Source organism: Bison bison, unplaced genomic scaffold, assembly GCF_000754665.1.
Source record: "Bison bison bison isolate TAMUID 2011002044 unplaced genomic scaffold, Bison_UMD1.0 scf7180017864533, whole genome shotgun sequence".
NCBI classification, from domain to species: Eukaryota; Metazoa; Chordata; class Mammalia; order Artiodactyla; family Bovidae; genus Bison; species Bison bison.
Genome location: NW_011495082.1, coordinates 14,315,628 through 14,337,408, shown reverse-complemented (window position 1 = coordinate 14,337,408; position 21,781 = coordinate 14,315,628). Strand labels below are relative to the sequence as shown.

General features: G+C 37.0%; 1 long non-coding RNA gene across 1 annotated transcript in view; it reads left to right on the top strand.

Annotated features, from left to right (window-relative positions):
- The window catches only part of LOC104982548, a 195,847-nt gene extending 176,086 nt beyond the window's left edge, over positions 1-19,761 (top strand). The window contains exon 3 of the long non-coding RNA XR_824526.1: positions 19,610-19,761. This is a non-coding gene — a long non-coding RNA (uncharacterized LOC104982548). The remainder of the gene's footprint in view (positions 1-19,609) is intronic.
- The last annotated feature ends 2,020 nt before the right edge of the window (positions 19,762-21,781 follow it).

Here is a 21,781-nt window from a genome sequence, read left to right as displayed (position 1 = left end):
GCTGCTGTGCTCCTTAGAGCATGGCAAAACCCAGTCAGAGATTAAACTGGCAACTGTCCATCTGGAGTGGATTAAATAGTCAAAGAATTTTGATCAATTAAATATGTATAGATTTTTGTATGTCAATAATAACTCAATATAGTGGTTTAACAAAAAAATTAAAAGGAGTGACAATCTTATTCTGAAAGGATCCTAACCCTCTCTGAGCAAAGCACATCTCTTTCTGCACTTTTCCCCTCTTTATTGTACTTACGTACTCTTTCAGCTGAACTAGTAAAGTCTAGTTTTCTTCACACCTTTAAAAAAAGCAATTGCAGACTGCACAGATCTACCATGAGGTTTATAATATCTACTGTTGATTAGTGATTTATATATGTTTGTTTATAAGCCTTATTTCTTAGATTAAAGCTCCTATTTCATTATATCACTGCTAAAATGAAATTGTATTCTACATAATGCAAAAGATAATTGAGTCATTAATTATAACTAGTATCTGGGCACAAATGTTATATCAATTCTTATAAGAGAGGATCAAATATTTACAGAGAGAAATGGAATTCAGAAGGAGTCATGCATGGTGGGAAGGAAATCCTATGTGAGATAGATAGAACAGTGATATCTTGGGCATTTATTTGATGCTTGGGTTGTTGACATGGCATGACATTCAAGCAGGCATACTGAATTTTATGGAAAACCTTGCTTTAGCTACAATTCTGTATAGAACATTTCCATACAGTTGAAATAATATACATGCCACTTTTTTTTTTTTTTTTTTTACTGAAACTACACCAGCAGATGAATTTTCTATAGATCCACGTGAGCCCAATTTCTGACCCATGTATCATAGATTCTAGTTCATGCAGAGAACATAGGTTTTTAGATTATCTAAGTCCTGATGGGGGCTTCCCATGTGGTTCAGTGACAAAGTATCCTCCTGACAGCGCAGGAGATGTGGGTTTGATCCCTGGGTCGGGAAGAGCCCCTGGAGAAGGAAATGGCATCCCACCCCAGTATTCTTGCCTGAGAAATCCCACGGACAGAGGAGCCTAGCAGGCTACAGTCTATGGGGTCACAAAAGAGTTGGGACACCGCTTAGTGACTAAACAACAACAACAAAGTCCTTATGCACAGATAAGATGATACAGGATTTCTTGGGGTTTATAAAAGAAAATGGAAAATATAGATTTACCTTAGCATGCTTAGTTAAGTACATGAAATGAAAAAAAAAAAAAAAAAAACTAAATAGTTTTCTACCCAGAAAACAACTGAGTTTGATAATACTGAAGGTCCTGTGAATTTTTTTTTTATTATAAATTTAGTTCCGTGTCTTGTACACATCATTTTTTATTTAAAGGTTGTTGAGGGCTTCCCTGATGCTCAGTGGTAAAGATTCCACCTGCCAATGCAGGAGACACGGGTTCACTTCCTGGTTTAGGAAGATCCCACATGCTGCGGAGCTACTAAGCCCGCACACCACAACTACTGAGCCTCTGTTCTAGAGCCTGGGAGCCCACGTGCCACACATGACCCAACTACTGAAGCCCACATGCCCTAGAACCCGTGCTCTGTAACAAGAGAAGTCACCTCAGTGAGAAGAGTAGCCCCCGTGCAGCACAACTAGAGAAAACCCCAAGCAGCAACAAAGACCCAGCATGACCCAAAATAAAATAAATAAACAAGGGGTTATTGAACATGTGTCCTTATTTTATAAAGTGAAATATCAGCACATAAACTTAGATCCCTCTACCTTTAAAAGAATTATTATTATTATTTTTAATAATCTTGGGGAATAGTATTAAAATTTCAATTTTTTCTTTATTTTTTAGACTTTCTGTAAAATTCTATCCATGAAGAAAAATAATGATTCAAAGATCAATGTTTACAGAATGTGGCAAATAAGACACATTTGAGTCAATTTCAGGAAAATATATGAAACATGTTAAAGAGAAGAAATCTGTTTTGTGAGGGCCATATGACTCAATTGAAAGGAACATAATTAGAGCTGTGGAAGCCAAAACTCAAATCTTAAAGTTCCCAGATTTCTGACTTAAGTTGGATTTAATAGAGCAAAGTGGTCAGGAAAAGCTCTGGAACACAATTGAAAGTGAAAGTGAAAGTTGCTCAGTCCTGTCTAACTCTGCGACCCAGTGGACTGTGGTCCATGGAATTCTCCAGGCCAGAATACTGGAGTGGGTAGCCTTTCCCTTTTCTAGGGGATCTTCCCAACCCAGGGATAGAACCCAGGTCTCCCGCATTGCTGGCAGATTCTTTACCAGCTGAGCCACAGGCGAAGGCCCAATTACCTATATTTAAATCCAGGTTTTCCTTTCATGACTTCCCTGGTGGCTCAGACAGTAAAATGTCTGTCTACAATGTGGGAGACCTGGGTTTGATCCCTGGGTCAGAAAGTTCCCTGGACAAGGAAATGGCAACCCACTCCAGTACTCTTGCCTAGAAAATCCCATGGACGGAGGAGCTTGGTGTCCATGGGGTCACAAAAAGTTGGACCTGACTGAGCGACTTCACTTTCTTTCTTTCTTCCTTCCTTTTTTAGGGGCTTCCCTGGTAGCTCAGCTAATAAAGAATATGCCTGCAATGCTAGAGACCCATGTTCAATTCCTGGGTCAGAAGATCTGCTGGAGAAGGAAATGGCAATCCACTCCAGTATTCTGGCCTGGAGAATCCCGTGGACAGAGGAGCCTGGCAGGCTACAGGCCATGGGTTTGCAAACAATCGGACATGACTGAGCAACTTTCACTTTCTTCTTTTATTAATTATTTGACCATCAGCAACTTTAGCTTCTTTGTACCCCAGTTCCCTCTTGTGTAAATATGCGTTAGGAGGATGAATGATTAAATGACTTGTTGCTGCTCTTTGTCTAGTTTTTAAGCTTGTGACTAATTTCCAGGTGAGTCAGTAGTTAAGAATCCACCTGCCAATGTGGGAGATGCAGGTTCAATCCCTATGTCAGGTAGATCCCCTGGAGTAGGAAATGGCAGCCAAATCCAATATTCTTGTGTGGGAAATTCCAAGGACAGAGGAGCCTGGTGGGGTGCAGTCCATGGAATGTCAAAGAGTCAGGCACGACTGAGCACACACACACATATAGTGCTTAGAAGAATGCCCAGCACTCACAGCTTACCACTATCTTTCTTATTTTCATCACTGAACTACTGCCACCATGTTTTAAAGTAGTAAAGACATACAGCACTCAAAAGAAATGTTAAACTGTGGTTGGGAGGTATTGTCAAACAATTTAGCTAGGATCTTTCTCTTTAGATGGGATTTTTAAAACTATTTTAAAAGTATGAAAGCTCTCTTCTGTTAGAATCCCCATAGTCCTAGTATTGGAAGATAGGAGAAATATCTGCTGCTGCCGCTAAGTCGCTTCAGTCGTGTCCGACTCTTAGCGACCCCATGGACTGCAGCCCACCAGGCTCCTCCGTCCATGGGATTTTCCAGGCAAGAGTACTGGAGTGGGGTGCCATCGCCTTCTCCGGGAGAAATATCAGACATTCCTTAAAATGCATTGATTCGTTTTCAAGAGTCTAAAGAGACAATGCATTGAGGCCCTGCCCTGGGTAAATCGGTATATGTCCAGGAGGTCATTTGCAGGAGAGAAGGCTTCCTTGGTAGCTCAGATGGTAAAGAATCTGCCTGCCATACAGGAGACCTGGGTTAAATCCCTGGGTTGGGAAGATCCTGTGGAGAAAGAAATGGCAACCCACTTCAGTATTCTTGCATGGAGAATTCCATGGACAGAGGAGGCTGGTGGGCTACAGTCCATGGGGTTGCAGAGTCGGACAGGACTTAGCGACTAACACACACGAGCATCAGTGAACTTGGTACACTGGACCTAAGGAAAAGAGCTGGCCTCTGAGTGGCCCTGAAAAAGTGATATGTACTCTACTTACTAGCGAGCATATTTAACTTTTGTGAAAATGCTGCTGGATAGAGTCTGGTGTCCAGTGAAGTATGAAGAAAAAGGCAGGACAGACTGTTCTATTCTAGTTCATACCCCTACTCTGCTGTTAAAATGATACATGAGGCGAGGGTAAGAAGCAGCATGACCCTTTACCCAGGTGGTTGAGATTTGAGTCAGATACAGGAAGTCAGAAGAAGAGTAGGGAGACAGCCATTAAAAATTTAAGTCATTCCACCAATTCTCAGTTTTGTTTACTGCTACAATTTCTAATCCTAGATCACTGGCCAGTACAAAACAGGTCCCCAGTAGTATCTGTAAATAAATGAATGGAGACTTTATAATCTACAAATTATAAATTTCTCTTGCAATTTTAAGATGTTTTTGACAATTTAATTGGAACTTATGCTGTAGCACTTAAATATTTTTCAAATATTATACTTTAAAAATATTTTTCAGCTTGATAATTTTTCAGTTTATCAGAAAGTGCAGACTTACCTCTTTCTTTCTTACTTGTTTTAAGCTGCTTGTGATTAAGATCACATTAAATATTGAAAGAAGACAGTTTTTAAAGAATATGTATGAGTAATGTTTAAGTAAAGAATACTTTGTGAAGCAAGTAATTGAATTTTCTTTTTACATTTTTTGCCTAATATTTGGATCATATTACATGCTGGGAGGGATTGAGGGCAGGAGGAGAAGGGGACGACAGAGGATGAGATGGCTGGATGGCATCGATAGACATGAGTTTGGGTAAACTCCTGGAGTTGGTGATGGACAGGGAGGCCTGGCGTGCTGCGATTCATGGGGTCGCAAAGAGTCGGACACGACTGAGTAACTGAACTGAACTGAACTGACAGTCTTTAAAATGTGTCTTTGCCCTTTTCCTTGTTTTTCTCTGAAGACTGGTGTCTCTGCCATAGTAAACTAGGCAGAACTTTAAGAAGATTATCAGATTTAAAAAAATCTACAAAAACAAATGCTATTCAGGGGAATGGGGCTGTGCTTTTTCTTTGGAGCCTATTCAGGATTAGTTAACACTAAGGAATGAGACAATATTTCTGTTGTTCACACATACCACATTTGCCACAAGCAGTAAAGTAAAGCTTCACATTGGCAACAACAACAGAATTTGGCCTGACATTTCCAGCCCTGATGCTCTCAGCTGCATGGTACAGCCCCCAGTGAAGTGAGCATCTATTGTTGTCTCTTGCCAAGACCAGAATTTTGAACTGTAACCAGGAAGAAGTATTTTCCCCATTTATATGCACACTGATAATTAGGCTTAAGGAACTGAAGTGCATAGAATGGAAATTGAGATTTTGTTTTTTAATGTGAACTTGTTCAATACCAGCTCTCACTCTTCTGACAGATGGATTCTTCTTGGCAGATGATTATGCAAACTGTTCCTTTCATGCTTGTCTACATGAAATGTATTCTATAAACACACTGAAGCATCGTGCTCCTCTGAGTCTTCAGTGCTTGGGAATGTATTAGCACCATGATGACTTGGATGACAGGATTCCAAAGTGTCTGAGAGTAGAAGCTGGGGAATACGTGTGTGATTACCTTGGTTCTTTCAAGGGCCCTGGTAGGTAATAACATGGGTCCCTTGACATTTTAAAAGGAAATGAACTCACAGATAATAGAGGAAAATCCAAACAAGCAAATTGTAAATAGTTTTTAATAAGTGTTTTAACAGATACCACAAAACTAATGCATTTGGAAAGCAGTGCTCAGGCACATTTAAAATGCATGGCAAGCGCTCACAGGAGTATCCTGCCTCTCATGATCTAATTTTCAGGGTCATGTTTTCTCACAATTTAGCAGTTTTGTAATGATTGTTCTAATAGCTCAATTACCAAGAGACCTCCCTCTTTATATTTATGCAATCAGGGATAGAAGACCTGACACAGTAGTCCTTTTGCAAGCCAAATTTTAGTGGAAATTTTCTTGAGGAACTACTATTACTGTTACTGCTACTAACACACACACACACAAATCCTTGTTTTAGGAGAAAAAGTTAGACAGTATTAACTGAACCATGGGTAATTTGTGTTACGGATTCATTTTGATATTTGGCAAAACTAATACAATTATGTAAAGTTTAAAAATAAAATAAAATTAGGAAAAAAAAATTAACCATTTCTGGGCATTCACTTGGGTGGTCTGAGAGTGCTACATCACACATTCACTGGATCTTTGGGAGGCTCACCCACACTCTGGTCTGCCACCTCACCTAAAATCCTGAAAGCTAGTCTTCCTGAAGGCACTATTAGAACTTCAATATTTATTTCTTATCAACTGATATTTTAGAAGATTTTGTAGAAGAAAAGGGTGAAGGGAATGCAGATGAAAGCTTTTGACATCCATTCAGTAAGGGTTTGGTAAAGACATACAGGACACTAAGGGCAAGAATTCCAGTGGTCATGTATGGTTGTGAGAGTTGGACCATTAAGAAAGCTGAGCAGTGAAGAATTGATGCTTTTGAACTGTGGTGTTGGAGAAGACTCTTGAGAGTCTCTTGGACTGCAAGGAGATCAAACCAGTCAATCCTAAAGGAAATAAGTCCTAAATATTCACTGGAAGGACTTATGCTGAAGCTGAAGCTCCAATACGTTGGCCACCTGATGCAAACAGCTGACTCATTGGAAAAGACCCTGATGCTGGGAAAGATTGAAGGCGGGAGGAGAAGGGGATGACAGAGGATGGGATGGTTGGATGGCATCGCCAACTCAATGGACATGAGTGTGAGTAAACTCTGGGAGTTGGTGATGGACAGGGAGGTCTGATGTGTTGCAGTCCATGGGGTCACAAAGAGTCAAACACAACTGAGTGAACTGAAGTGAACTGAAGGGGAAGAAAAGAGATTAAGGACTATATCCTTTGGATTCCACATGTATGATTTACTGTCTGAAAATTAGATTTTTTTTTTTTTTGCTTGAAACAGAGTATAACCATTTATGTTCCCCTAATTAAAGCTGTACATCACAAAAGGATGACATATGATTATAGATGTTTCTGAATAAGTGTAGTGGACAGAAAGTTCCTTGAATCATGTAGAAAAGAGTGGAAGTATGTGTGTTTGTATGTGTGTAAAATTATCATCTAACTCAAAATGTTGTATGTGAGACCAGCTCCCATGCAAAGCAAAGACAATGATGAGAAATACTCAAAATACAACTGAAGCCACATACTGGGCACTTCCTTAGGGTGAACTATGGATTTTGATATTTCCAGTTAATCACTACACATTTAAGCAGGCCAACTCAGGTTCTTTGGTTTGTGACAACTAAACCAGCATTATAACTATCTAGATGTTTGGCTTGTAAGTGTAAAGTATCATTGTTATAGACCAGTTATTGAAATATAATTCAGTTAGAATCTAGTTTCTTAATTTGGTGGATCTATGTTTGAGAGACAATAAGAAAAGCATTTGAGGATATAAAGAATGAACTCATTTACTTCTAGTATTCTTTTCTTCTATTACTACATAATCAGATTCTCTTCGATAGTCAAGTTAGTGGAACAGAAATTGTCATTTATTCAGTTAATATGTATTGAGACAATGGTTTGTGTGCAGCAGATATAACAAAGAACTAAGAAACAGATTTCTTTATTTTATGTAACCAGTATTCTACTTTGAGTGAGACTAGATAGATACAGATAATAAACACTTATAGAAATAAACATTGAAAGTATATATGTGATGGATTTGAGAGAATAAGAACACCTAAGATGGGGATTCATGTCTTATATTATTGCACTTAAGTGAATACCAAATTCTCAACATGAAGCAACCCTGCAAGATTTGTGTGAAGATAATTCCACATGGAGAGAACAGAAACACTCTACTGTGAGGATATTCTGGGGTTCCAGTTTTCCAATACATTTGCTACCTGATGCGAAGAGCCGACTCATTGGAAAAGACACTGATGCTGGGAAAGATTGAAGGCAGGAGATTAAGGGGATGACAGAGGATGAGATGGTTGGATAGCATCATCGACGCTATGGATATGAGTTTGTGCAAACTCAGGCAGATAGTGAAGGACAGGAAGCCTGGTGTGCTACAGTCAACGGGGTCACAAAAAGAGTCGGACATGACTGAACGACTGAACAGCAAACGATTGTCTACTTTCATGAAATAAACAATGCCAAAACTTAGTGGCTTGAAGTGTGGATTTTAATTTGCTCGTGACTTTGTGGATGAAGCAGGCAGGATGGGCTCTGTGTTGTGCACACTTCTGTTTTACATGCTATCACCTGTGGTGACTCAGTAGGGCTGGGAGATCTATTCACATTTCTGATACATTTGTACTAGCTGATGCCTAGAAGCTGAGCTGGGGCTGTTGGTTTGGGCCTCAACTCTTCCTCATGTGGATTTCCCCAAGGGCTTGCTCAGCTTCCTCGCGGCATAATAACAAGCATCCAGGAGTGAGTGTTCCTAGAGACAGGAAGTGGAGGTGTCCTGTCTCTTAACGTGTCACTTCTGTCATACTGAAAGTAGTCATAGAGCACACAGACTCAAGAAAAGTGGGTGCAGACTATAACTGTTAATTGTGGGAGAAATGCAAAGAATGTATGATCATCTTTAGTCTGTCACAGTTAGCCTTTTGTCCAAAAATTATTTACATTGCACCCATATGCAAAATACATTCACCTCCCCAAACCCAAATTTTGTATCCCAATACGGTATCGGGTTTCAAAACAGGATCCAGGATTTCATATTGTAAGTTAGATTTAGGGGTTGAGGAACCTTCTAACATGGAAGAGCGAGTTGGTTCTGATTGCTGGCTGGGAGCTTAGCCAGGTTAGTCCTCTCCAGGAGGCAGCTGTGGCTTTCTTACAGCATGGTGGCTGACTTCCAAGACTGAGTCTTCCAAGAAACACGAAGTGGAAGCTGCCAGTCTCTGCAGGCCTGGAGCAGAAACTGGCACAGAAAAACTTCCAATATATTCCATCAGTCAAAGCAGTCACAAAGCCTATCCAATTTGATGGGAGGAGCATCAGGGGATTCGTGACTCTCTTTAATTTGTGTATCTGGTGTTCTCATAGGGCAGAAAGATGAATACTCAGGCAATATCCCATACTGTCATTTGTGTGATTCTCATTTAAAATTAAATCCTTTCAAAAACTCAGAAAATGTAGACAGTGCTATAAATGGTATCTTTGAGTAGTTACTAAAAGATATCTCTGAAAACTGTAAAATCACGTTAAGACTGATTAATTAATCTAAGGGTCAGTCATCCTAATGGCACAGAGGTCTTGCTTCTAGAGTGCAGAAAGAGAAGGCAAGTGCATTAACCCCAAGGAGTCAAGAGCAGAAGGGGCAATAGAGCAAATAAAACCTCAGCACTGAATGGAGAGCTGAAATTAGAGGGATTCAGCTTAAACGTCCATTGGATGGATAGTAAGGCTAAAAATATAAGTTTGAGGTCACATTCAGGTGGGATTCAGGGATTCCCTGGTGGCTCAGACGGTATAGCATCTGCCTGCAATGTGGGAGACCTGGGTTCGATCCCTGGGTGGCGAAGATCTCCTGGAGAAGGATATGGCACCCCACTCCAGTATTCTTGCCTGGAAAATCCCATGGACAGAGGAGCCTGGTGGGCTACAGTCCACGGGATTGCAAAGAGTTGGACACGACTAAACGACTTCACTTTCACTTTCAGGTGGGACACAACAGGAAGTAAGAACAAGGGGAGGACAATAAGGAACTATTGCTTACCATCATAAGTAGGAATGTGATACCGCCTTCTGAATATTTCCTTCAAATCCCACTAGGAATATTTAGTTAGACTTGTTTTTAAAGTAACATGGTCAGAGCCAAAAGAAACAATGAATGATTTTCTTCCTCTGGACATTAAATGTAGATAATTATATATTGCTGGCAGTAGCACATTTCTTCAAATATTATGTAGAAAAAGTAGATAACCAAAGTCTAGATTTCTTAGCCTCTGGACCATCAGGGAAGTCCCCCATACTTTCTAATCTGAGTTAGAGATTTTCTATGTTCCATTAATCATTCTGTGTCTAATATTATACCTTTCATAATGTACTTAAAAAATTGTACTTAATTGTTTTTTCCCAATAAAAATGTGCATATAGTAGCTGTTTCTTACTGTCATAGATCTGCTCTGTCCACTATGGTAGCCATATCTGGCTATTATTTATTAATAGATTTAAATATAGAGTGTTTAAAGGTGCATTAAATTAAAATTCAGTCCCTGAGATGCACCAACTACACTTCTGGGGCACAGTAGCCTATGTGGCTCATGGCAACCACATGGGAAGGTTTAGATGTAGAATATGCCCGTATTCATAGCAATTCTGTCAGAGTGCTGCTCAAATAATAATTTTTGTGGAATAAAGGAAAAATGCCTATGGCTTAACATTATTATAGTTATTTGGTCCTCATGTGGGAAATTATACATGTATACACAAACAATTTATATATATATTAATCTTGGATTTTCTTGGCATGATATTAATAGCTATTCATGAAATATAAATTAAAACTTGGACATACTAAATAGAAGCATTTTAATTCACAGAAATGATTAATGGTCACACAGGTAAATTCTATTTGTTCTTAAAATTATTTGGACAGTCTGGCTTGGTTAATGTCTGAGGTAAACTAATCTTAAACTCTTTCATGGGCCATTTTGAGGACCCATACTGAGGAAAATGGAGTGGGTAAGAGGGTAGATCTGTATAAATCATCATTCCAAACCTTAATTTAATTCACACTGAAAGATGCCTTAATATTTTTTGATAGCAATTAACTTAAGTTATGGGCTTCCCATGTGATGCTACGGATAAAGAACCCACCTGCCAATGCAGGAATTATAAGAGACCTGGATTTGATCCCTGGGTCAGGAGGATCCCCTGGAAGAGGGCATTTCAACCCACTCCAGTATTCTTGCCTGGAGAATCCCATGGACAGAGGAGCGTGACAGCCTACAGTCCAGGGGGTTGCAAAGAGTTGGACATGAATGGGCTACTAACTCTTAAGATATAACATATTTTCAAGAAGCAATCAGCGAGACAGTGATATAATGAAAACTGCTCAGAGTTTCCAAAATTTCTTTTCAGACATGAAGGGGTCTGAGTCCTGTTAAACAAGCATAGGAATCAGCAACTAAATGACAGAATTTTCTAAGACCCTATTTTTAGCTGTTTGGAAAACTATAGAAATGACCTTATAAGTTGTTCTCTTCATTGACCCATATAAAAAGATAACAGTGATTAAACAGCTGAAGGAGTGTGCCCATGAGTCCTTAGAGAGACCTGTGCTCTTGCTTAGTGACTGTCTAGATTTATGCATTTTGCTTATTCAGCTGGAAAAGCATATCAGAGTCTTAATCCTAAATGAAGAGGAGAGAGAAAACCCCCATGCTTTGGAAAATATGAGAGAAAGAAAATTAAATATTGACTGAAGAAGAAAATTTCTAATTGGATCGGAAAAGTTAATTCATTATGAAATAGAAAATGAGGCCATATCTCAAAGTGGTCTCAGATACACAAGCATTTACTAGTCATATTTTTCCATTACGGATTGCTACCTATGGCAAGGTAAATTTTTCATTTTCCCTATATATGTGTTCCTATGTTACATGCTTTCTCATCTCTCCTGTTATTTTATAAATGGACTAAGTAGAGCATACTCCTGGTAATATGCATCCAAAGTATCTGTTTCTAACTGTAATAATTATGTAAAAAGAGTTTACTGCTTTTGCTTACATTTGCCTGAAACTCATATATCCAGATCTTTATTTTACCTTATGTCTTCTTAACCTTTTTTTTTTAAATTTCACATTTTATAACCTGAATCCTTATGCAATGCTCTTTCATATCTACCCCTATAAACTTTAGGCCCTCTCTCCTGAACTACAAAGTAGTCTTTAGCTGTACTTAAGTTTTTTATTCCTTGCTTAGATGATCTGATGTGAATATGTGGGTGTTGGAATAATAAGAACTTGCAGAGTAAAAAAAAAAAAATCCATGCATTGGAGTTTATCCTAACATAAAATATAAGTCTTATTTTTTGAGAACAACAATATACATAGTAGGAATAAAAACAAGAGCTTTAGTTCTATTCTTTGTATCAAAATTGTTATATATTAAGATTTTTATTTTATGTGTTAAAATTCATAATCTACCTGAGCACTATAATATCTTTAATTTGGTCATTATTTTTAGTCAACTTGCACAATTACTAATGGAATTTTCTCCATTATTGACTTCACTGATGACTCAGCTGTATAGAATCCACCTGCAATGCAGGAGACTTTGGTTTGATCCCTGGGTTGGGAAGATCCCCTGGCATGGGAAATGACAACCTGCTTTAGTATTCTTGCCTGGGAAAACCCCATGGACAGAGGAGCCTGGTGGGCTACAGTCCATGGGGTTACAACGAGTTAACTGAGTATGCACACACGTACTCCATTATCAGGTATAAAATTGTGGAATTTGACCTGGTTCCTTCCTACTTACTGCTTGAGACTGAATCCGATTCTGCAGTTATCACAGATGTGATAAAATTTTTAATTGACTTTAGCCATCAAATATGATTTTAAACATAGATGGACTGAATCTACCATAAAACTTTTTTGTTGTAGTGGTAGTCTTTCTCAGCTTGCAGGCTTCATCAAAAATTTTTCAAGGTCATTTTCTATTATAGGACATTGGAGAGCACAAGTAATTGGACTTTGGTTAGTGAACAGTTACTTTTTGGAAATATAGAGGGCCTTTTTATTAGAGAGGGAGCCTATGAAGTTGTCAGTATTTGAGAACAACAGAAGCTCTTGAATCTATTTTCAAACTACAGTTTCAGTGACCTTTCTGAAGCACAAATAAAATGTGAGTGTATCACTACTCTACTTAAAAACGTTCATGGATTCCATAACCCCTAAATTCCAAATTCCACAGCAGGGTTTTCAAGTTTAAAATGTTTCCTAATTATTTCTCCAACTAAGTATCCTACCACTCCCTGCCACTTATTTGCTGTTCTTTCTACAGCAAGCAGCTTGCAGTTTGCAAATAACCATACTGGTTCATTCTTAGGCCCTTGCCTGTATGCTTTCCCACTGCCTTAGCAACTCACCCACCATGTCTTCTTCCCATCCCCAAACATGCACTTAGCTTCTGCTGTTTTGTTTGATTTACAAATATCTGCTCAATTTTTTTTTTTACCTTTGTGATAAGTTATCTGACCACTGTCTCCTCTACATAAAAAACTAAACAACTGGAATTGTCCCCTTTTGAACCTGGAATAAATAAAGAGGAAGGAAAAGCAGGCATTTTAATCGGCAAAGTAATGTCTCTGCTTTTTAATATGCTGTCTAGATTGGTCATAGCTTTTCTTCCAAGGAGTGAGCATCTTTTAATTTCATGGCTGCAGTCACCATCTGCAACAATTTTGGAGCCCAAAAAATTAAAGTTCCATCACTTCATGGCAAATAGATGGGGGAACAATGGAAACAGTGACAGACTTTATTTTCTTGGGCTTCAAAATCACTGAAGATGGTCGCTGCAGCCCTGAAATTAAAAGATGCTTGCTTCTTGGAAGAAAATCTATGACCAACTAGATAGCATATTAAAAAGCAGAGACTAATTTACCAACAAAGGTCTGTCTAGTCAAAGCTATGGTTTTTCCAGTTGTCATGTATGGATGTGAGAGTTGGACTATAAAGAAAGCTGAGTGCTTAAGAACTAATGTTTTTGAACTGTGGTGTTGCAAAAGACTCTTGAGTGTCCCTTGGACAGCAAGGAGATCAAACCAGTTAGTCCTAAAGGAAATCAGTCCTGAATTTTCATTGGAAAGACTGATGCTGAAGCTGAAACTCCAATACTTTCACCACCTGATGCAAAGAACTAACTCATTAGAAAAGACTCTGATGCTGGGAAAGATTGAAAGCAGGAAGAAAAGGGGACGACAGAGAATGAGATGGTTGGATGGCATCACTGACTCAATGGACATGAGTTTGAGCATGTTCCAGGAGTTGGTGATGGACAGGGAGGCCTGGCATGCTGCAGTCCATGGGGTCACAAAGAGTTGGACACGACTGAATGGAACTGTGAATTTTGTATAATTTTGTAATAAAAATTTTTGTTTTGAAAGAATGAAAGTCACCGGTAGAGTATATATTTAATCATTTGCATAGGACATCAATTTTTAAACTTTATTATCAATATCAAAATGCTAATACTAAAAAACTGAGCACTAAAGCAGCATAACTGAAGGATACATATGGTTAAAATTATAGCAAAGGACAGTTATCTTAATCCATTATGATTTTTGTGGAATGAATTCAAGTATTTCTTTAAATTGTGTATTTTATATTTATATTATGGGGATATTTTTGAAGTGGAAGACATAATTTTGATCCTTAAGAACATTATAGTTTGGCATGATGGCTTCACAATACAGGGAAATGGCACATTTTGGAGACAAACATTCTAGGGATGAAATCTTGACTCAGATAATTCCTAGCTATAATATTTTGAGCGAGTTGCCCTTTTCTAAGGCTCAGAGTCTTCACCTGAAAAAAAAATCAGGATAAAATTACCTACCTACCAGGATTTTTGTTGTATTTCTTCTCCTCCTCTTTTGTAGGCCTCCCTGTGTTGACCTGTAGTCCAAACAAGAGAGCTTATTCCATAAATGTCTATTCTTGTCTGCTCTTTTTCTCTCTCTTCACATTTGCACACGTGATTCCACGACTCACAACATCTTTATTACTATATATTCACTGATGAATCCCAAGGTTACGTCACCAGGCTGGACTGTGAAACTTTTGAGTCTGAAACTTCTTTCCCACCATATATAGTCACTTGGTTCCCACAGGTGCCTCATACTGAAACTGCATAATTCAGTTCCTCATTTTCTGCTGTGCTTCACTCTCAGGCTTTTTCTCAATACTACCAATACTGATATGCTTATCATCACTTTACCAGGAAAATCTCTCCAAATGGCACTTTATCCCTGACAGTTCTCTTAACTCTCCTTATGCAACAGACTTGCATGGAATATGAAGATGCCATCCACCAGTATAGTCATGCTTGGAAATGAGAAATCAGACTATCACACTTCAGGTTAAAGCTTCCAAAATATCCTGCTTCCCAGAGTATATTTATTATCTTAGTTGGACATGATAAGGCCATATATGAGCCGGTACCTACTTACATCAATAGTTCTAGACATTTTTCCTCTCTCTTTTGGAATCCAGTAACATGCAGGTTTTAGAATTAACTTGTTTTTTTTTTTATATGGACTTCCTTAGTGGTTCAGTTGGTAAAGAGGCTGCCTGCAATGTGGGAGACTTGGGTTTAATCTCTGGGTTGGAAAGATCACCTGGAGAAGGGAATGGCAACCCACTCTAGTATTCTTGCCTGGAGAATCCCATGGACAGAGGAGCCTGACGTTATTACAGGCCATGCTGTTTCATAGCTCTAAACGTGCCTGAACTTTTCTTTCTTCTTAGAATATCTTTCAAGTCTTCTCTGGGATTTAGTCAAAGCATTGTTTTACTCAGAAGGGCTTCTCTGGATCTCCAAGTTGAGTTTAGCTCTCCTTTTCTTTAGCACCTATCACATCTTCATGGAATTATTTGCTTATATACCTACTGTCATCCAACGGTCAACATATATGGTTGTGGTATTTGAAGGGCAGCTTTTTGTCTCCTTTATTTTATGTCCACTCAGCATCTAGCAAACTACCCACCAGGATTTGATGGCACTAGGCTGTTCAGTAGTTGGCATCATTCAGACTCTAAAAAAATGATTGTTAGAAGCAGCTGGGGTGAGGGACTTTGTCCAACTCTATCACCATTAACTACTTTCAAAAATCATCCCATTAAATATATCTGCTTAGTAAAAAATAGTTGTTACTAGACGATGGTAGATTTTAGATAAATTCCTTAGGCTTCAACTTCCAACCAGAATGTCATTTAAGCCCTTTGGATCTGCAAATTGTGGATATGTCATTGAACATTGATTATGGTAATTACTTAAAACCAAAATGATTCAGTTGGTTTTTAATCAAATGGTTAACTGCTTTTATTATAATTATCATACTGAGATTTACTACTGTTCCATCACAAATTACTTTTAGTTGCAAAATTTTAAAGGCAAGAAATAGATATTATCAAAGTGGTAAAAAAATTATTCCACAGTTATCTATGTGAGGTAACTTAATTTCTGAAGATATATCCTCTTCATTATTTAAATAATGGTCCACTACCAACCGAATGCTGTACTGTTTACAGATATGATAGTAAGACCAAAATGGAATGAAAATGTACCAAAAAAAAAAAAAAATGAGTAATGTAACGACCTTACAACTCTAAACTTAAATTACTTTCTGCTAACCTTGCTACTTACATAAACAAATGCTGTTTATATAAATATGAATAATCATATTTTGTTCAATTAAACTTTTTTCTAGACAAAAATTTAATAAACATCCATTGCCATAATCTCAAATAGCTGTTTAGGTTCATATTATTTGAGTCAAAATCTGTTTTGGTTCAATATGTCTAAGTGTAAACAGAGAATAAAAATAGCCTCTTTTTTTTTAGTTGCTTTTTAATGTTTCATCAAAGAAACAGTTTATCAAAGAAAAATTTTCAGTGCCTCATACTTACCAATGGGTTATTTACTCTGCAAATAAAAGTATCTTTTCAAAGTCTGCCACATTTTTTTTAATGTGCTAACAACTTGCATTGAGTCCATTGTCAGCTATTGTTAAGGAGATACCTATTTGAAGAAGGACAGGGCTCAACCAAGGATGTGATTCATGGACCTCAATTCTCCAATTATAAGAAGGTATCAAATAGAACCACTAAATCAATTAGTTGGGAAAAAAAGAGCAGAGTAATTTTAACAACAGGAAGGAACAGAGAAAGGAAGTAATTATTATAGTCCTATAGCACTTATCTTGATTATAAAGAACAATTCGTTAGCTATTATGAGGCAGTGTGTCTTGTTTACCTCCCCCTTAATGGAGACATCTTAATATGTTCTGAATTTCTGCCAAAAAACTCAATCCCAATATACTGAAATAAGTGACCATTTACTGATGTAAATGATTCTATTGAAGGCACATTTTTTGGCTTCAACCAGCAAATCATTAGAGTTGATCACAAAAATCATAATCAAAATGTTTATTCATAGTTTTATTTCTTTCCGAAAATGTTAGTTCCTAGTTAAACTTTTAGATATAAGATTCATCAACAATGATGCTTTTTAAAACCTAGGCTTAAACATATTATAAATGAAGATGAGACCACTTATTAAAAAAAAAAAAAACAAGAAATTACACTATACACCATGAAATGATTTCAAACTTACTTGATTTCTAAAAAATGAAAACATATGATTTAAAATGTCAAGCTTTGGGCAGATGAACTAGCGTCCCATAATCTATCATCCAAAATAAACTACATTATTTAGGAAGTTTGTGAAGGCAGACAAGCTAAAATCATGCTTTATAAATTAAAAGGTTTATACTAAAGTTAAAGTTAATGTCATGAACTCAAAGTGACATTTTAAAGATGTATATGTAGGCTATTGCTTTTTATTTAGTGCTATGAAAATGGCTTCATATTTTCAAACTCTGCTGTCAATTTTTGTTAAAATCACCTGGCCAGTTAAATAAAATTAATGAGAATTTATGTCAACAGTATTGATGAAGGAAAAAGAAAGTTATTGAGAAATATATACAGGATGATATTATGTGGAGAGAGACAATAAATGTGTATGCATATATAATGTGTATTAAAGGAAACTTTCATATTAAATGCACATATACTATGAATTAAAGGAAATTTTCATATTACATGTCCATTGTTTTTATTTTTTTTAAATGTTCAACATAAATTCCCTCTGAAATTAGAAAAAAAGCCTTTTTTTTCTTAAAGTAAGGTCTATATATATGTAAGTAGTAAAACTCACTCAGTGAGATTTCCTTGATACCTTCTCTAAAATTCACCCACTTTACATATTCCTCCTTCCTTGATTCAATTTTTCTCCTTGGAATCATGCATCATCTCCTTGGAATCATGCATCTCCTTTGAAACATGCAAAATAAGATATTTTGCCTTTTTTATCGTGTTTATTTTCTGACTTGTCATTAAGAATATAACTCCAGGAAGGTAGAGATTTTTATCTGCTTGTTCACTACTGAATATCTGGAACCAAAACTTTGACCTATAATAAGAGGATGCTTAATGAATGAATGGGCTTCCCTGGTGACTCAGTGGTAAAGAATCTGCCTGCAGTTCAGGAGATGCAGGCTCAATCCCTGGGTCAGGAAGATCCCCTTGAGAAAGAAATGGCAACCCACTCCAGTATTCTTACCTGGGAAATCCCATGGACAGAGGTGCCTGGTGGGCTATAGACCATGGAGTTGTAAAAGAGTCAGACATGATTTTGTGACTAAACAACAAATGAATGTATATATAAAGTTTTATTCATTAATGCACTCAAAATACATATATGTATGTACTAATATATGCATATTTGTATTACATAGAGTCATGTCCTCCTACTTTTGTCTAATTCACTATCTGCTTTTAAAGAAGGGAAAAAAGAAAACCAAAAACAAAAATTTCCAAACCTCATGAAGAATGCTGTTCATGTAAATAACATCTATTTTTATAACACGTGACAACGCTGAGCGAGTACTCTGTGAGCACATTTGAAAAGTAATCTCTGAAACCATGCAAGAACAAATGAGGCATTTGATATATTTATGATTATAGGCATAACTGTTGCTGCCAAGTAGACATATATCTGATTTTTCAAAATGCATTTCATTTCTATTGTGGTCTTTGAAAATAAAGCACTTTTCCATGATGCTCTGTTTGTATCCTGCTGAGGACAAATATATATCTAGAATCAAAAATATGTCAGACATAGGGAAAGTTGCCCTTTGTCAGAATCATAAGGCTTTTGAATTTAATCTATGAAGTTAGTTGATTCACAAGTACTCTTTTTTTGCCTACAGAGTTAAAAGTCTGCAACGAAGGTTGTGGTTCTTGAAGTCAGAATCACAGGCTGACTGTTATATACATATATCAAGAAGATGCTACCTGGTTTTCTGACCTTGCTAAAGCATATAATTTGAACAGTTTAGTGAAAAATTGTTAAGAACCAACTATGTACAAGACACTGTGGTAAATCCTAGGGAGGAATACAGAGATGAGCACCACACGGTTCTTCCCAGTAATACATTACATCACTGCCATCTACAACAGCTGCTATTTTTAAAGCACCCTTCATATACCAGACACTGTATCTTGAAATATCCCTTTTGGACAATGTATTGTAATCATCATTTTACATTTTTAGAAGAATTTGAGTTTCAGATAGTTTAAGTAGTCATTTCAAAATTACTTGATGTTAATCATCTCTTGTGTATGCTCAATCGTGTCCAATTCTTTGTGACTCCATGGACTGTAGCCTGCCAGGCTCCTCTGTTTATGAGATTTTCCAGGCAAGAATCCTTGGCTGGGTTGCCATTTCCTTCTCCAATCACCTCTTGGAGAATATGCCTATTGCTATGAGAACTGCTTCCTCACCTATAATAATAGATATGATTTACACTTGCATGTTTATATGCGATCCTTTTGTTGCACTAAGAATAGGCACCAGAATTCACCTAGACTATTATTGTTCTCTTAGGAATATGAAATTGGGATTGAGTGAGTCCAGTTCATTTGACCAGACTACTTAAAGTCACCTGAAATAAAGTCAGGATCTGACGCTTTATCTGCAAGGAGAAGTAGAAAGTGCCTGGCTGTAAGGAGAAGAAAGAAGCAAGTCTGTAAAGAAAAAGAGAGGTGAGCTACCTTTTGAGAGTATTTTGATTTCCTTTGGTTAAAGTAAGTTACATTTGATTATTGGTGACTTTCTTATTTTGAGAAAGTTCTAAGATCTAAGTTCAAAATCATTGACAGCTATGAGGTAGTAATTTGCTAGTATTCAAATCAAGCTTTCAAATTAGTGTGTCATTGTTTATATGTCAAATTATTAAAAATTTTAATGAGGAGTTAATTTATTTAATATGCTCACTCATTTTTCTCTATGCTGATACATGTTCATCGTGATTGCCAGTTTCCTTTATACATTTTGCTACATAAAGTCATTCATGAACACTGAAGTAACCATTATATATCAAATTTGGATCCTCTCTGGTGTATAATTTTAATATTATGTCATTTTTAGTTCAACACCATCATATATGTGACCTATCATTTATCTTATAAGAAAATAAAATTTTACAATACTGAACCTGAGGCTCTATAGAAATGATCGACTAAAAGATAATATTGATATATTTAGAAGGTATAAATAGCCATGTGTTTATGTCAACTGGGAGATTTAATGCACATAAATGTTTTTAAATTTCACTTCTGTTACAGATTATTCTCACAGTACATATGGGAGACAGCGGTCCATTTGAAACACTACGGCTACTTCTTGTTGCTTACTACTGCTGCTGCTACTAAAACCACTATTACCACCACCAAATCCACCACCACTACCATGACTAACACTTAGAGTAATATTCATCTGTGACAGCACTGTTACGAAAATCATCTCAGAGCTCTGGTCACCAATCAGACATTAGTTTCTACTGCTCATATTTAAAGTTGGTACTCTATTATCTTCGATTTGGGCAAGTCACTAAAACTGTTTGAAAGAAATTTTCCTTATTAGTATAATTTCAGAACTTTTATAAAAAGTAAATGTGATGAAGCACACGAAAGTGCTTTCTGAAACGTACAGCATTGTACACATTTAATCATTTATGCTATGCTCTAAGTAAATGCTTACCATTAGGGTTATTAACTTTAATTAATAGTATAAAAAGTTACACTTTTGATAATTGGGAAGTTACAATTTGTCCTGCAGTAATCATTTATGAATGGACATTTCTACTGTTTCTATTTTCCAGGGTATTTATTTTTCACTCACTAAAATGATCAGGTAATCATCCTGAAAAGATATAGAATAGCTACACTATTATTTCAGTAACTTTTATACATGTGTGGCACATTTTAATTGCCATCCCCACCAGTATACCCAAAGTTGCCATTTGGTATAATGAATTCCTGAATTTCTTCAATATGTTTCACATCTATCCACATGAAATGAAAATTTCTGTTCTGTAATTAATGATGCAGAATACTCCTTTTAAATAAGGATTTTATCAGCCTGTATAACTAATTATAGAGTCATCTAAATGACCAGTTGGCGTCATTAAATTTACCAACTACTGTACTATCATCAATTCCAATTAAACGCTAAATATGTCTCTCACCAACCTGTAAACACATTTTCTAATTGGGAAGTCCCATCATGAGTAAACTTAATGGTGCCAAGTTGAACATTTAGTAGTTTAGTGAGAAATCATTTGGCTTTGAAGATATTCCTTTTTCTATCCCTGACATGCATTGCAGTTGGAAATACCCATTTGATAAAGATCGTTAGAGAAACATACACTAACTTCATACAAAGCAAGTTCAGTAGATTTAGCAGGGATCATAGATATCTTTTTGTGTTGGTAGAGCAACTGAATTCAAGTTATGAAACCCCAAAAGGAGATACTGAATAGTCAGCATGAGTAGGTCAGACAAATAAAATTATCAAGAGTTTTATCCTGGAGAATTTTTTTTTTCCATAATTTAGTGAAAAAGTTTGGACAGCCATCTAGCCTTTTCTAATTCTCTTGTTTCCTTTAAGCACCTACTGCTACTGCTACTGCTAAGTCACTTCAGTCGTGTCCAACTCTGTGCGACCCCATAGACGGCAGCCTACCAGGCTCCCCCGTCCCTGGGATTCTCCAGGCAA